Raw genomic sequence first — 15311 nt, 5'->3', positions numbered from 1 at the left:
TGTAGACATACCCCTGAAGTCTGACAGCAGCTGAATGTTGACATGCAAGGGTGCATCTAGACAGCACCCTTTTGTTGGAATAAGCAAATTGCATAGCTTATTCAGAGTCTAAGTCGAAAGAGCTTATTTTGAAATTTGGCGCTGTCTACACAGCACCAAATTTCAAATAAGGTATTATTCCAACAAATCCCTTAGCCCTCATGGAATGAGGGTTACAGGGACGCTAGAATAGTGCACCCACTATTTTGGGAAATAGCAGGTTCTTTTAAAGATGTAGCGTTGCTATTTTAGGATACTTCCGGAATCCCAAAAGAGCAACGCAGTCTAGCCGTGTCCTAAGTCATGCTGCAGGTTTATGTACCATTCCAGGCTTTCCCTATGGAGATGGGCTAAGGGAAAATGAAGAAGGGTTATGGTGTTTAGTTGTGGTATCTAGCACTTGGGCACTTATTTTTTTTATAAAAGTAGTTTTGAGGAACAGTGTTAAATAGAATGAGAGTGATATCTCTCCCCTTCCCTCCAGAAAGGATTAAGGAATTATATTTAAAAATGCAAAGCTCTGTTTTGCACAAGGAGAGATAACATGAGAATTAAAGTGTAGCATGCCCAAGTTATAAAAAAATAGAATCAACCACATATTGATTCTACTAAATGCATTTTTATATACAGCGTTTAGAATGTTTCACACAAGGATCCATGTGTTAACTGTTGCTTGTAACATTTTTATTGGTATATTTTAGATTATATGATAGGAAATATCAATCATGCAGTCGCATTATTTGTTTGTATAGTTGTGGATCCAGACAAAAAGGCATGTTGGGGGTTGTTTCAAGCTACTGTTTGCATAGAACAATGTTTAACTACAGGTTTCATTTTTAATAATCTGTCCCAAGATCTGCAATAAACCCTTGCAAACTCTGTTGAGTGTGGGTGGTGTTTTATATTGCAGTGCAAAGCAAAACAATCTTTTATATAAAGTTATAGGTAATAAGGACTTTCCTGTTGGAGCCACCTGCAGCTTCATAGATCAAAGGCAAGTAGGCTCCAATTTTTAGGACAGCAGACTAATCCTGAGAAATAGGGTTAGTTTAGAATTGTCCTTCTTGATATCATTACTTGAGGCATCTTTGCAGCACTCAAGAATTTGCAGCCAAATTCCCTCTCTGGTCACATCTCCAATTCTATTGTCCATATAGAAATAGTTACTGATGCCTGTTACGGGGTGTCCTCGTCCCCAGGGCACCCCCTGTCAGTACTCCCAAAGTACAGTTTCCTCTATTAGAGCAAGTACGGGATCATCGGCCTAGTCCCAAAGTACAGTTCCTTTTCTCAAGGAATGGTCGCCCCTGCAGGCCTAGTTCAAAAGTAAGCCTCCAAGGAGCCTGGGAGCAGTGTTACTGTGGGGGCTGGGGAAAGTAAGGGGACCCAGGCCCTCCCACTCCACCGGGTCCCAGCCCAGGACCCTGTTGGCAGTGGAAGATTCCACAGCCAGCCCAGTGGGAGTTCCAACCGAAGCATGATGAACTCCCGGAGGACAATCCTCCACCCTACTTCCTACCATTCTTAGGGTGCACTGTAGACATCGTGGTGTTGTTTGGAGGGTTGGTGTCTCACAAATAGCCTCACTGACCGGGGCTGTCACTATGGTTGGGGTTACTGAGGTTGGGGTTACTGCTCCTAGGGTGGGGCTGGGGCTGTGGCTCTGCTGCCAGGGTTGCTGCTCCTGGGGCAGCTTTGGCCATGGCTGCTGCCGGGGTCGCTGCTACCTCCGGGGTTGCTGCTGCTGCCAGGGTGGTTGCTGCCAGCTATTTCGACTTAACCTAATTTGCGTAGCTTATTTTGAGTTTAGCCCTACTATGTAGACATGCCAACAGTGTCAAAGGACTCTTTATTGTTTTTTCAGATAAAGTCTAACAGGATTACTCCTCTGATACTAGGGTAACTGGTTAAACCAGCTGTGCTGACAGACAGATGTAAGACTACTATAGTAGTAGCCAGTATCTGGGCCATTATATTTAAGATTAAACTTTATATTTAGAATTAGATTGTATTTAAGATTATAACTTGGCAGAAATCAGTTCAGTTGTAACCTGTTTTTGGGTGTCTACTGGGGAACTTGTCAGAACACGTTAAATGTCAGTGAAACCAAAGTGTTTCATTGAGACGTATTGGTTTCAGAAAAAGGAAGAGAAAGCCCATTCTATAACCTGGCAATTAAGGTACTGGCTTAATTCAGAGCAGGAACCTGAACTTGGGTCTGTCATATCCCAAATCAGCACCCTAACTACAGACTACAGACACCCCTCCTTGGAAAAACGTAGGTTTGGATTTGAAGATGGACATGTCATCCATTCCCTTTTTAGTAATGTATGTGAATAGTTTTGTCTTAAAAAACCTCTACAGTTCAGAAGTTGCTACAAAACATAACTATCCTCTTGTCACTTCTGAGCCCCGGGTTGGTAGGATGGTTCTCAGATCCTAGACAATGCACCTAGACAACCCTCTTTGCTCCTAACTAAGGGTCAAGCCCTTTGGAAAAAAAGGAGCCAGGCCCAGGTATAGACACTTTTATCTAAACAAGAGAAGCCCTCAGTATGAGAAACCATTCTAGGAGTAGACCCCATATATAAGGAGTTATATATACAGTACATGGAACCCAGCAACAATATTCTCAGCCCTCTAAACACCAAATATAGAGATCCATGTGCTCTCAGCAGGTTAAAAGTCCAAACAGCACATCCCAGTCCGCTGTTGCATTCACGATACAAATCAACTCTCTGCTGAAGTCACAGTTGCTGGGAGACAAACTCAAATTGCTGACCCCTGTTCACAGGCTTGCCAACCAGATTCTACTGTTCCCGGCTTAGGCCTTTCTGCAGGAGCTTCCAGCTCCTCTTCCCGTCTGCCTGCATAAACCCAATTGGCACCCCAGCACTCAACAAAACCTCTGTACCAGCTCACTGACTCAGACTGAACCAGGAGACCAATAGTCAACTCTCCCTCTCTATTCTGTAGTGACACTCCACCCTGCCAGTGGTAATCAGGTGGGTGGCTAACAAATCTTTAGTCTGGTCTGGAGCAACACTCCTTTCCCATAGAGTCAGCAGATCAGCAGTCAATCTTCTTTTGCCACTCTGGCCCTAAAATGGGTGGAGCAGGCCAGCAGAGGCACTTCCCTCGCTAGCCAATCCCAGCATTTTGGTGGAGGGGAGGGGCTCAGACCAGAGTGGGTGACTTCTCTGAGTTCTGATACTGCCTAATACTGTCATGGCTTGTTTAACTTTGGGTGAAGGTTGCAACCAGCTGTAACGCAGTTGGATGTTCACATGGCTGCCTGAAGTATAGCTATGGAATTCTTCAACAGGCAAGAAGGGTATTCTCATGTAAAAGAACCTGAAAAATAAAAGCCATATTTTTTTCCACATCTTCTACTGTCTTACAAATAAAAATGATAGAAATGTACCTCTACACTGTTTTTGCAGGCCAACACCCACACCCCCATCAAAACAGAATTTTCATTACACATCTCTTTAAGACCAGATGATTGACAGCAGTGCACCTATCTATACTGAGTGTAATACTCAGTATACAACAAATGTGCAAGCCACCTTGAATATTTTAAATAGAGAGGCGAGGTAAAAATATTTTAAGTAAATAAATAATAAAATAATACTACATGTGTGTAATTTTCCTTTAAAGGTTTAACACTGTAGTAAAGCAGATTAAGCAGCTCTTTCAGTTCATACCCAAGGAGTCATTCTAATTCAATTGCATCCAAAGTTAATCCCCTTTTTGCTTCCAATTATTTGGCTTCTCAGGGGTTACAAAGCAGCCTGCGAGAAGCTCAAAGCATTCATAAACTGTTGGGCTATGTCTACACTGGCAGGTTGTTGCGCCAAAAGTATGCAAATGATGCTAACCGTGGAATATCGCCACGCCTCATTTGCATACCTAATGAGCCACCATTTTGCGGAAGAGGCTCTTACACTAGAAGGAGCTGTCTACACTGCCCCTTCTTGTGCAAGAAAAACCCTCTTGTGCAATGCCACGACGCTGATTATTTTCAGGAATAACGGCATTACGCAAGAGGGTTTTTCTTGCGCAAGAAGGGGCAGTGTAGACAGCTCCTTTTAGCGCAAGAGCCTCTTCCGCAAAATGGCGGCTCATTAGGTATGCAAATGAGGCTCAGCGATATTCCACGGTTGGCCTCATTTGCATACTTCTGGCGCAACAACCCGCCAGTGTAGACATAGCCTTGAGGTTGGCATCCTTTGCTCTTTCTAAAGGTGGGGAACAATTCCAGCCTGATGAATCAGGACAGAGATAAGACTATCCCTGTATTTATTTCTCCCTCTTATCATTTAAATTTGATAATAAACCAATTCTTAAAAGATACTCAACTTTCTTCCTGCAGGAGAGCTTTCATCCGTTGCCTGTGATGAATCAAATGCAATGAAGTGTGGCTTTAAATCAGAGGTTAACATTGTAGCTTTTTCTTTGGAATGCAAGTGGTGAAATTTGAGGCAGAAAATCATCAAGCAACATCAATCGCTATCTTGCTAAAAACAAAAGAAAGACATTGTATATAATCCAATATGAAGGCGTATTTTCTTCTAATATCTCAGTGCATTTTCAGATTTTAGCAATACCTGCTTAATCTTCAGTTTTAGTCTGGCAGTAGTTGTGCATGTTGAAGTGGTGTATTCCACTGTACCTTATACTGGATTCCCATGAAAAAAATTTCATAAGGTCAGGTCAGGAGTGCTGAAACAATTTTTATAGTGGGGGTGAGAGCTCTTGAACCAAATTGGAAAGCCATTATATTATGGAAACCACTTCAAGCGAGGGGATGCTGCACCCAATTCCCTAGTTCTGCCATAGGTCTGCCTCTTTCCCTGTCTCTAGTTTAATGAGTGGAATTTTTGCCCTGCCTGCCTGGGATGGCCCAGTTATGTGTATGCCAATTTACTCTAGTGACTGACCTTGCAAAGCTGCTCACCGGGCTGGAGAGCAGGAGTTATGCTAGAGATAAAATCCCATTTCTGGTTTCATGGACCTAGTTGGCTGAGAATTGAGCATACATCCATGTAGATTAATCCAAACTGTTTCTTCGATTGGCCAAAGTTCCTATTATTAAAATTATAGGAAATTTCCCAAACTCATGTTCAGATGTCTGTGAAAGTTCCTTCCCTAGAAGTTTTTAAGTCTCAGCTTGACAAAGCCCTGGTTGGGATGATTTAGTTGTAGTTGGTCCTGCTTTGGTTAGGGAGCTGGACTCGATGACCTCCTGAGGTCTCCTTCAGCTCTAGGATTCTATGATTCTAAGATTCTGTGGGTGTGTGTCCATCCACACTCACATACCCTTTAGGATGCAGGCAACACCAAATGAAAAAAGGCCAAGGTTGTTGACAAATGTGACATGACTGTGAACTCAGAGTAAAATCAATCCATGTCCAATTAAAATGGGCCAGGGGTCTCACCCCAGAGCACCATGCAGAACCTGTTTCTTGGTGTTTATTTATCAAGACCAAAGGACAGTTTAGTCTAAACAATAGCTTACTGCAGTCTTCCTGGTGTGTATCTTATTAGTGTTAAACATCTTTGGCAACTCAATGAATTTTTATCCTTTCGTGAGAACACTGTTTATCATTCACCAACTGTAGACATAATTCAGCTTCTATCAATGAAAAGCAAGCAGAGTAGCAACTGGTGAAGGCCAAGTGAAAGCTGCTGTTTAAATCACATTGCTTCGTTTAAGGTATTTAAAGTGGCCTTTTGGATTTAAAAGGATCAGATCATGGTTCTGGGGAAACAAACAAAACACTCCACCAGTACTATGTATGTCTTAGTGCTGGGGAGGGGACAAGGAGGGAATGTACAAAACATTAAAGATTTTCAACAACATACCAAAAAACACCCACCACCAGATAAACCTGATTTACAATTGATGTAAAATGTTGATTTTTAATTGTATCCATATTTTGCATTCATGGGGAGACAACCTTGGTTTTAATTATACTCCCTTCTGAAACAAACCCCAAACAAGGAACCATTTTAAAGATGGCTGAAACAGAGTAGATGCAAACAGACACTTATTCTCTCAAACACCACTCAGGAAGGCTCAGGCAAAGGGGAAAAGGCAAAATTCTTGATCTAGCAAAGGGAAAAGGCAATATCCTTTACAATTAATCAGAAAGAAGTAAACACATTTTATAATTAGCAATACAATGTAACTTAAGGAAAATATCTGATAAAATCCAGCATTGTTTCAGATATCTGATATTGTGCTCAGTTAATCTCAATTACACATATTATTTGTTTATAATGTAGCTTCAGCCAAAAGACTCAGAAATGTTTTTTACATTAGCAATGACCTGAGAGTGATTTAAAGTGATTATAATTTACCTTGCATTGTTTAACAGTGGACTTACAAATTTTTTTAATTTAAAGGAGGAGCACATATGTGATGTGACCAATGCTCTGATTTTCCCCTATAAACAAGTGAACTAAAATAGGAGATATAAAGGACATCATGCTCTTATAGATAGTGTCAATATACTGAAAGCATTGCGTGTCTTTACGGCAATCATAATTCATGCAGTGCTTGGCTGTGAGCAGGAAAAGAAAGTGAGCATATGCAAAAATTGAACTAGTAATTTAATATTTGCATATCACTTTTCAACCATAGATCTCAAAGTGCTATAACAAAAAGTAGGGAAGGATTTTATAACTGAGGCAAGTGACTTGCTCAAAGTCACAACCAACTCAGTGGCAAAGGCAGAATAAATTCATGTACCCCGTTTGCCAGCCTTTTTTTTGCAAGCTTTTAAATCACAGAAGTCCCAGCTTTATCATTTCAGACTGAATAAAACATCAGAGACTGTAGAAACTCTAGGAGGGTCTATGGGTGGTGACAAGGCATAACAAACAAACCTAGAATCACAGAACTGGAAGGAACCTCGAGAGATCACCAAGTCTATTTCTTTGCACTCATGGTAGGACCAAGTACCATCTAGATCAGGGGTTCTGAATCAGGGGTCCATAGACCCCCAAGGGGTACGTGAAGCCTTGTCAGGGGGTACATGAGGTTCAAGTATAGATAATTTATTGATTTTTTCATACAAAAAATCATATACTACTAAAAAATTATGTAAAAAAAATAATTTAAGTTTTTTGTATTATTTTCTTAAGAAAATAATATAGTGAGTAATATAGTTGACTCGTGATAGCATAAACACCTACCTAATTATTTTGAATCTCTCACCTGATCTGATGTGTAGTATCAACTGTGGGTATGCGCAGTTGAAGTTACCGATGGCAAACTAATCTGTACTAGTCGACTTATTTCGTCATTTGTCACAGAAATAACTGTCAGATGCTCTTTATTAATGACAGACGTAGGCACATACAGGTGTATTTTACAAGTGTTTTTTAAATTCAGTGTGGATTACTTAAAGGTGTGTATTATATTTAGTGGTTTCTTCATACGGTAGTAGATAGTATGATTATTTGTACTGCTACATTTTTTTGAACATTTTTTCACGCATTTTTTTGATATATTATTACTAATGAGACCCATGCTTCCTTTGCTCAAAGGTACTCAGTAATGGGTATATGAAGCCATCCAAACTTAAAGAACATCTGCAGACTGTTCATCCTCAAAATGTTAACAACCCAGAGGCTATTTTTAAAATCAAATGAGCATGATTTGAATCACAGGGCACTCTCGTCCAGCACGGATTTACTCCCAGGAAGAAACCAGCACTGGAGGCTAGCTATCAGGTGGCATTACGGATCGCCAAAGAAAAAAAGCCCCATACTATCGACAAGACCCTGGTGAAACTGTGTGCCATCGAAATGGTCGAATTAATGTGTGGTACAGAAGCAAAATCAAAAATAGCACAGATTCCATTATCAAATGATACCATTCATGATCGAATCAAGGACATGTTAGAAGATATCCTCAAACACGTGGTGCAGGAAATCACCTTGCAGATGTATTTAGAATCCTAAACTCACTGAACATTTCACTCCAATGTAGTAATATAATTACTTTGGAGGCCGAAGAGAAGATCAAATCCTTTCAAAAGAAATTAACTCTCTGGGGAAGAAGAGTGAATTGTGGTAACTTCACCAGTTTTCCTCTCTTTGATGAAATCACTTCCGATCCAGTACAGCCAAATCCAGTGGAACCAAGAGTTCATGAAAGTATTATTATGCATTTGGAAAACCTTAAAATCGCCATTGATGAAATTATCCCAACTGGTTTGGCAGCTGACATTTGGGTGAGGAGCGCTTTCACAGTGTCTCTTGAACAAATTAGTGATACTGACCTGGCAAAAGACAAACTACTCAAATTGAGAAATAATAAAAAGCTTTGCGTCGGCTTCGAATCAATGACATTGTACCAATACTGGTGTAAACTCGGTGAGGCATTTCCCATTCTGACAAAACGAACTTACCAAGTTTTAGTTCCATTTGTCAAGTTGGGCTTTTCGGTGCTTGCCTCGATAAAAACCAAAGCAAGGAACACATTAAATACAGAACATGATATGCGTGTGGCTCTCTCAAAAACGACACCTAGGATAGAAATGTTGGTTAATAGTAAGCAGCAGCAATGTTCGCATTAGTGGGACTAGTGTGGTTTGTCCAATTGTAAACAGACATTTTGTGCAATTTTTAGTGTTTTATTTTTAAAATAAATTTTGTTTAAAATGAAAATCTGTTGATATTTATGGCTTATAAGATACCTGTAATTTTGATTATTCACATTAAGTTATAAAAAAATGTTATTATCAAGAGGGGTACATGATGTATTTAGCTGAGACCAAGGGGTACGTGGACCGAAAAAGGTTCAGAACCACTGAGCTAGATCATCCCTGACAGGTGTTCGTCATCGGAGATTTTTAAAAGCAGGTTAGACAGAGATTCCATACGCAATTTATTCCAGTGCTTAACAGACCTGACAGTTATATAAAGTGTTCTAACCCACACCTTCCTTGCTGCAATTTAAGCCCATTGCTTCTTGAGCTGGCCACACCATATCATGTCAGAGAAGACATGACTGCCCCAAATTTGAGTGAGTAGAATTTCAACCTGGAGTGTGGGCCTACAGAGAGTTGGCAGGGCTAAATCAGAATGGTGTTGTGACTGCATGGCAGGTCAAAATGCCCAGCACAGAGAGCCAGCCCCAGCCCTGGAGGACAGGATCTGCAGGAGCTGCAGCTGCAAGATCTGGAGTGGACTTGCTCTCTAAATCCAAATCATCCCCCACAGCCCCTCTGCATTTCTCTTAGTATTTTTAAAATAAAAACCCCATAGGTTTTACTAAAGTTACTGTGACTGCCTCCTGATTTTTAATTTAAAATATGCTGCAGTCATAGCCATGACATGATGTGGCTGATTCATCTTTCACTTACAGCAGTGGAAATCAGACATGACTCTATTTATGTTACCGGAGTGAAACCAGGGTAAAACAGTGAGTTGGTTAGGCCTATAATATTTGCTGTTCTATGAGGTCATATGACTAAGAAAGATCAATATGAACCAGTACTGAGTAGCAACTGACTGTGGAACCTATTTTGTACTACTCTAAATCAATTTTGATCTTATGATAGATTAGGGTGATCTGAATGAAAGAATCAGTTTAGCATATTTGCTGTCTTTGGGAGCTAGTAGAAATGGAAACACAGGTTGGAAGTCCATATTTAGGCTCCCAAAAAAGTGACCTAAAAGACAGGGTTTTAAATATGTATTTACAAACTGAGCGCCAGGCACCAAGTTTTTAAAATCTTGGCCCAGGGTTTCAAAGGAGGCAACCCTTAGATGAGCACACACAGATGACCAACTAGCTCTTACATAGCACTTTTCATCAGAACATCCCAAAGCACTTTACAGAGGACGTGTGTGTTATTATCCCCATTTTATAGAGGGGGGAACTTAGGCCAGGGCTGGGCTGGTGAAGTGACTTGCCCAAGGTCACCCCACAAGCTTTGGCAGAGTCAGATACAGAACCTAGCTCTCTTTAAGCGCTATCCAGTAGGCTACACTGTCACTGTGAATGGCTGGACTGGTAATAGACTGGGAGGAGGGGGGGGGGGGCTAAGGAAATGTTTCTGGATTTGAAGATGTATTCATTTATAGTGGCTCAAAGCCAGGAAGTTGTGCAGAGAAACAAGAGAATAAAACAAAACATTAACAGGATATATCTCCTCTTCTTCTGAGCACAGGATACTTACTATCTACTCTCTGCCTATTCCTGGAGGCTTCAGCCAAGTATTTGTGCAGACAGTCTAGATTGTTTAAAACTAGAAATCACTATGTTTTAAGCAAGCAAAAATGATTGCAGTGCCAAAGTCTGTAACAGACACAGCTTGGTTTGTATTTTCCAAGAGGTCCAGATTCTAAGCTGGTTATCATAAGTATTTTTGCTGATCATTAAACACAGTGTAATGTGTTGTCTTAGTGACGATTTGCAATTAAAAACTTATTAACAAAGCGCAATGATAACGAGAGGGATAAAATGCCAAGCTGTGGGATTACTTAATTATGTGAAATAGTTTTACCAAACCCCAGGCTCCATGGAACATTTTTCCTCTGTCTAACAAACAATCAGTTCTTGCTGAATTCTAATTAGCTTCAGTAATGTTGATCCCACTAAAATATTAGTGGCAGAAAATGCAAAATGAATGTTTCCATTAAATAGCTGCCTTCAGGTACAAATCAGTTCTGTAAACTGCAGACTAAAGCGAGGAGCTTTTAAATCCCAGGCAATCACAGGAGACAGCTGTAGATTAGCTTTAAAGGATAAGAAGTCGAACTGTAATGGGGAGGTGACACAGAAAGTGATATATTGTCTATAGCTACACGTGGAGCCAGAGCTGAAGAGAGACTTGCTGGGCCCTGGGCAAGGTGGGAAGGGGCCTGGGTCTGTGCCTCTGGGAGGGGCTGGACCTCAGGTGGAAGGTGTGGGCTGGGACTAGCCTCCCCCAGCCAGCCCATCAGGGTACCCAGGGCACACTGTGCAGAGCTCCAGTGGTGATTTAAAGGCCCCAGGGTTCCAGCCACTGCTGCAGTAGCAGTCACTGGACCGCTGGGCAGCTGCCTCCTTTGTCCCTCCCGTTACGGCCTTGCTTGGAGCTAGGAGTGTGATTCCTAGCTTGAGTAGACATACCAGTGCTAACTGTGAATGAGCCAGTGCTCTAAAAATAGTAGGGTAGTTGCAGTAGCATGTGCAAATGCTGGCACAGGCTAGTTGCCCTAGGATGTACACACAGATCCTAGGACAAGAAGCAATGGGCTGAAACTGCAGCAAGAAAAGATTAGACTGGACATTAGGAAAAACTTCCTCACTGTCAGGGTGGTTAAACACTGGAATAAGTTGCCTAGGAAGGTTGCAGAATCCATCTCTGAAGATATTTAAGAGCAGCTTAGATAGATATCTATCAGGGATGGTCTAGATGGTACTGGGTCCTGCCATGAGGGCAGGGGCCTGGACTCAATGACCTTTTGAGGTCCCTTCCAGTTCTACTGTTCTGTGATTCTATGGTCCTGGCAGCTTTGAACTGGTAAGTGGGAAGCCCATGCTCACCATGCTACTGGTATCTACACTACTAGTTTTACAATGCTAGTTTGGTGAGAGCTCATGTGAATATATCTACTCAAGCAGGGGATCACATCCCCCACTCCGAGTGTGGACGTAGCCCTTGATTTAGTAGACACATTGTGATGTCCAAGGTATCGCCCAGTGTTTGCATGTAAAGCTGCACATAAAGCAAACGCAGTTTGGAGACTTGGGCTTGCTTTATCTGGATATAGAACTGGAATCTAACAAGAAAAGACTTGTGGGAGATTTTTTGGCTTGATCTAGGTTGGAGATGTTTAAAAAATAGCCTCTCCTGTGGTATTTCAAAAATTTGCTGAAATGAGGAAGTAAAGAGGCACATCAAAATGAAAAAAAAATAATCTTCCAACACTCACTCCCAACACTGAAAAAAACCCCAAAACCAGAGTTGTGATTTGGTTGAAGGTTCTAGTTCATACATAAACAAGATCACACCCCATTTCTTATTATTGGGTAGTAGGCAGATTATCATATTTATTATCTACTTTAATCTGTCACCACTGGATTCTAGGTATTGCTATTAGAGTCTTGACTCCCCCCCCCCTCTAATGGATGTTCACCAGTTTGCTATATGGAACTCACGGTACCTCTACGATGATTGTTTATTTCAGAATAAACTATTCCGGAAGATATATTCCAAAATAGCTTATTTCAAAATAGAGCACCTATACTTTAGAGAAGCCTCAAAATTAGTCCAAGGCAGGCTCCCCTAATGTGGATATGTTATCTCGATTTAGAGCCCCAGGAGGCACTGGGAAGGAATAACTTAGAATGGCCCTGGTGAGGAGCTATTTCAACATATCCACACTGCAGCTATTTCAAACCATCGATTTCTGGCATTATTCCTCATGCAATGGGGTTTACAAAAGTTGGAATAAGCTGTCCGTTATTTTGAATTTATTTTGAAATAACAGAATTGCTGTGTAGATGCTCGCATTGTTATTCCAGAATAATGGCTGTTATTCCGGAATAATGGTGCAGTGTAGACACACTCTCAGTCTCCACTTCCCAAGTGCTTCCAAGCTCAGTGGGTCTGACAGATTGCAATAAGCAATGATACTCACAAGTTGACCCAGCCATATTCCTAAAACATTCACATCTTCTGAAGTAATTAATTAATTATTAATTAGTGTTACAGGAGATGAGGCTAATTTAGCTATTTGCAAAGGGCAAAATTAACTAGTTGTGAAAGGTTCCCTTACTTCAATAAGTCTCACAGGGATAGTCTAGCAAAAGCTGCTCCAATAAAAGATGTTACCTCACCTACCTTGTCTTTAACAAAAACAAGGAATTCTCTCTTTATCTCCTTTGCCCCACTCCTCTCTGCCTGCCTTAACCTTTGCTAGTATACCAAGGAAAAAGCCCCTCATTCACTGAGCCAGAATAACTATCTTGAGGCAGGCAACTCTGACCTATCCTTCCTTTAACCTTTTCCTCAGTGACTTTATGGCCATAGCCTTTGCTGAAGTGAAAAACAAAGGATCAAATGATTAATGTGTAATAATTTCTATGGGATTAGACACTTTGAAAATAATATATTTCTCTTAAATAACTTAATATAGTTCAAGCTTTCATTAATAGAATGATCAGAGCTGGAATTCCTCTGAATAAAATTTGTCAAGAATGCCTTTACGCTGAGACAGAAAATAGCTCCTTGTGTTTAATGTCACAGTTGGATGGATAGAAGTCTCATAGAATATGAGTATTGTTCTCTCCAATGTCAAATTGGCCTGCTCTCCCTAACTCTGAAATATGTAACTGTAGAATATTTTTAGACACAAGTCTGTACGAATAAGAGCTGACTTAGCATGCTTTTCCTTGTAGCCTTTTCTGGGATTTATGCAAGTGGGAGCAATGAGGAAAGTCACACAGTTTTAAAGTGATGTCCTGGTTCAGCGAAGGCAATGGAAAAGAGCTTACAGTCAGACATTGGTTTCTATTTTTTGTTGTTGAGTCTATAAATAGGATGTAATCATTCTCGGGTGCTATCCCCATCATACCATGGGTTATGTGTAAGGCCCGTGTCAGCTCCAGCAGGCTCTTGTTTTACTAAGAAGTATTTGCTGTAGATTCCACCATCTATAGTGAGTTTTAAAAATCTCTCCCCCAGAGTCCTGCAGAGTAGTATGTTCCGTTTCAACATTCATCCTCCTCCAGCTCCTCCCACTGATCTAACTGGCGACACCAACACAACTGCGAGGTCCAGGCCTTATTTAAGCTGAATTCCTGCTGTCTTCAGTTTTGGCGTATGATCACTTACCTCTTCTCATGGCTTTAGCTGCTGTGTCAGTTTCTCTTTCAGTCAGGAGGTGGCTTATTTAAATTGCAAACTTTTTTTGGGGGTAGTGATTGTTTCTCATTCTGAGTTTGCCTATTACAGCAGGTATCCCTATCTCGGTTGGTCTTGAGGGGCTACTGCAATACAAGTAAATAGTTATTATTATGCCCTTTGGCCAATGTGACTGTCATCATCTTCTGGATATCACCATGCAAATAAACAAACAGCTCTCCTGGCTACAAGCATCCAATAGAATAAATGGCCTCTTCAGCACAGTTGGCCTGGTTTTACATATTGGCCTTATTTCATGGATCAAACAGCAGAAAGTGTGTTGTAAAATGTTTACCTTTAGAACTACATGAATCAGAGCCATCTGTGATTTTCCTCTCCATCAGAAGTTTCTTCCCAGTTACTCTCTTGACTCATCCCAGGGACCAGGGTACAAAGATCAAAGGGTAACTAAACAAAAAGGTCCAAGCTCAATTGAACCTGGATGGATTTTTGGCTGCACTGGTCGGAGGCTCTCCACCATGGTTATGACTAGCTTCCACAGAACGTACTGAGGGTTGAGAACAGGAGAATTTCCTTCCTTCCTTTTCTGGAAACATACACTATTTTCATCCTAGATTTCTACATTTTGTTACTATGCCCCAGCATCCCTCCTTTGACCCAGAAACCTCTCCAGATAAGACACTTGCACACTCCTCACATAAACAAACTAACCCTGTTGGAGCTTTCTCCTTCCAGAGTCTCTCAGTGCTAGCTCTGTGAGACACCTTCAGCCTCTGCTCAGGCTCCATATATAGCCCATCTTGGAAAGGCTCATCAGCCACTACTGCTCTCTGCTCACTTTATAGTGAAACCTACACTTTTCTTACCAGTTCTGCTGCTGGGGAAAAAAAAGGGTAGTTTTTTTCATATATTCCAACATAAATTACTGCCAATCATAAGCTTGCATTAAAGGGTCTTTCACACTGATGGACAGGCCCTCCTCCATTACATGAGTTTGCAAAGTCCAAAATACAGTGGGAAGTGCAGTGTTTCTGCTGTGTAGTCGGGCTGGAATGCAGTGATACTTGTGTGGTGGAGCTGTGTGCTGTGCTGTGGATTTCAGCGCCTGCTTGATGCTACTCACCCTTGAAGGGGGAATGTACTGCAGCACAGTGTTACCAAGGCATGGAATCACTAAGGCTGTGAGGTGTGCTTGCGCTCTGTTTTGGAAGGCAGCGTTCTGGGTAGCAGGCAGCAGCACAGTGACCCCTAGCAAGCTCCCACAGCTGAGTTAGTGTGGTTGTTAAATACAAACTCTCTGTGACTCAGTAGGAAAAAACCAATATAATCAACAGCTCCATGCTAAGCATTTGTACACTGTTCCAGTCCCTAGAATTAGAGCAAGCAGCAGCTAATGCA

General features: G+C 41.3%; 2 long non-coding RNA genes across 4 annotated transcripts in view; one reads left to right on the top strand and one right to left on the bottom strand.

Annotated features, from left to right (window-relative positions):
• Positions 1–15311, top strand: part of LOC142818725 (uncharacterized) — a 136070-nt gene that overhangs the window by 95823 nt on the left and 24936 nt on the right. The window lies entirely within an intron of this gene.
• Positions 2670–14399, bottom strand: LOC112546696 (uncharacterized). 2 transcript variants are annotated; one of them, XR_012896340.1, is made up of 4 exons: positions 13884–14399; positions 8463–8580; positions 4402–4559; positions 2670–3393 (listed from the first exon to the last, which is right to left on the bottom strand). It is a non-coding gene; the product is annotated as an uncharacterized LOC112546696 (long non-coding RNA). The 2 variants fall into 2 exon arrangements; XR_012896339.1 differs by lacking the exon at positions 2670–3393 and having other exon boundaries at positions 4234–4559; positions 13884–14398.

Source organism: Pelodiscus sinensis, chromosome 17 (genome assembly GCF_049634645.1).
Source record: "Pelodiscus sinensis isolate JC-2024 chromosome 17, ASM4963464v1, whole genome shotgun sequence".
Classification (NCBI taxonomy): domain Eukaryota; kingdom Metazoa; phylum Chordata; order Testudines; family Trionychidae; genus Pelodiscus; species Pelodiscus sinensis.
The sequence above is the reverse complement of the archived record's forward strand: the minus strand, read 5'-3'. Positions and strand labels throughout refer to the sequence as shown.